The sequence below is a fragment of the Orycteropus afer genome, unplaced genomic scaffold (genome assembly GCF_000298275.1).
Source record: "Orycteropus afer afer isolate SDZICR_OR568_19922 unplaced genomic scaffold, OryAfe1.0 scaffold00038, whole genome shotgun sequence".
In the NCBI taxonomy this organism is placed as follows: Eukaryota; Metazoa; Chordata; class Mammalia; order Tubulidentata; family Orycteropodidae; genus Orycteropus; species Orycteropus afer.
The window spans coordinates 14,268,663-14,271,129 of record NW_006921625.1 but is presented as its reverse complement, the minus strand read 5'-3'; positions in this window follow the sequence as shown (position 1 = coordinate 14,271,129).

The following is a 2,467-nucleotide window of genomic DNA, read 5'->3' as shown; positions in this document are numbered from 1 at the left end:
GGCAGACATTCTTTTCCAGTTAAGCTAAACTAGTCTTCCAGTTTAAGAAGACTTCAGGGGATATTTTTGGTTTAAGATTTAAAGCTTTTCTTAGGGCAATAGTTGTTGGGGTTCATCCACCTGTCCAGCTCCATAAAGTCTGGATACTATGAGAAGGTGAAATTCTGTTCTTCATTTTCTCCCTTTTGATCAGGATTCTTCTATAGAACCTCTCATCAAAATGTTCAGTTCAGTAATGGTAACCATCCACTTCTTCTGGTCTCATGGCAAAGGAGAATGTGGCCTCTTTTCATTCAATAATTCAGAGAGAAGGGGAAGGGCAGGCTGGTTGAGTTGTTGGGGTTCCCGTGGCCTTCTGGAGCAGCCCCAGGCCCTGCCCTTGGCTCATCCAGGTTCCCTCTGGCACCACCTCCAGACCTCCCTGCACTTCTGGAGATCCAGGCCCCAGCCAAGGCACCTTCTATGGTGACCTCGACTCTGTGCAAAGACCTCTATAAGATCCAATGCTTGGCCGACCTGTCCAATTCAGGATTTCATAACATCTTTATTTTTTCACTTTGGATTGGTCTCTTATCAATACCGAGGCAGGTACTAACCACCTGGACTGCATGTCAGTCTTGTGTATCGAGAGGAAAAATACATGTAAACTCATAATTGAATAAATAAACACAGAGACCAAAACAAAACACTTGAAAGCCATTTCTAGTACATTCTTCTCCAAAGGCAGAGACAAGGCAATTTTGCTTTTGCATTTTGATTCCAACTGCCCTTCATCATTAACTGTTGTTGTTGTTGTTGTTATTTGCTGTCGAGTCGCCCCCGACTCATAGCATTGACTAGGATTGGCTTTTATGGATGGTAAAAACCACCCAGCATCTGCATCAGCCATTTGGCAGTGAAGGGCTCTTTGCAGTCACAGTGAGATGGGAATCTTGACCTTGTGGAAGCCCCTCATTTGGGTTCCCATTAAGATGTATCTCCTGACAAAACACAGTAATGAATCCAAATCATACCTCATCATGCCCATTACGTTGCTCTCATTATCTAGATACAACTAAATTCATTCTGGGCTATTACCTACTGCGAGGGAGCCCTCCCTCCCCTTTTAAGTGTTGAACTAGAGTTGTCTCCAAGGTGTTTTTCAAATGCATCCTACATGTGAGTGTGGGTGTGCATGCGCGTGTACACATGCAACGTAGGATATTCAAGATGGCAGTTTGGCAGTTTGATTGTCTAGGGAGGTGACTCCTCCCTGCATTTTATCTTAGCAAGTAGGCCTTTGTCCCCAGGGAGACAGCATGGCTTTCTTCCTCATGGAAAACATGAGGAGGTGTCTCAGCAAAGGGTGAATAACAGGAATGTGTCACTCTCAGCTTTTCTCAAAGTGTGGCTCAGAGATCACCTCCATCAAAATCAACATGGTGCTTATTTAGAATGCAGGTTACTGAACTCGAGCCTGACTCCTTGAGTCAGAACCGCTGAAGGAGGGGCCCGGGAATCTGAACTATACAAGCACCATGGGCAATTCTGCTGCCCAGCACAGTGGGAGAACCACTGTCCTACAGTCTGCCATTTGGCGTTGCGTCTGTAAACCTGTCCCTACTTCCCGAACACGATTGGCATGCTGGCTAGGTGGCCTCTCCCTGCAGAGCCCGACAGGTGGTTCAGTGCCCTGCTCTCATCTGCTGGACATTGTAAGAGCAGCTGTATTGTAACGCAGTGCTTTCTATTTGAAATGTGTTTCATGACATAAGGAGTGCAAGAAAACATTCTCCTGTTTAATAAAAATGAGTCTGACATCTCCCTTAACTTTCACCTTCAATTCCAGTCACTCTTCCAGAGTTCACACTTATCCTTCCAACATTTCCCTGTGCATTTGTATACACATATAGGAACTTTGTACCCCTTATCTGCACACACCTGGATGGCCCCACTGTCCTCTCCTGTGGATACGCCACCACTTGTTCCCAGTTCTGGTTCTTACAAAGATGGCCCACTTCTCTAGGCTGCACCTGCCTTGCTTTGGTTCCTCTCTCCTTGGTTCTTGCCTTCCGACACTTCCGGGAAGGAGCTGTAGACTTTGGACTTGAAACCCACTGTGAAAGAATCACTGACCAGCCCATATGTGCACTAGACAACGTTTCAGCTCTCAAACTGTACTCACCATGAGGAAAGTCTACTGTGTAACTGTGGGCAGCCTTCAAAGGTTATTAAGTTGGTTCTGCTCGATTCCATTGATTCACCAGATACAATCAAAACAATTACGCACTCACACTCTTCAGGTGTCTTCCGGCCTCATGGGGCTCTGCTGATTATGATGGTGCTTTTGCATGCAAGATAGAAAAATACCACCTTGTAATCATTCATCTACTGCTCTCTCCTGCTCCCTTGCTACTTTCCTCTCATATCAGAAATGTCATGAATATAAAAATTAAGGGATATGGTGGTGGTGGGGTTTTCTTACATA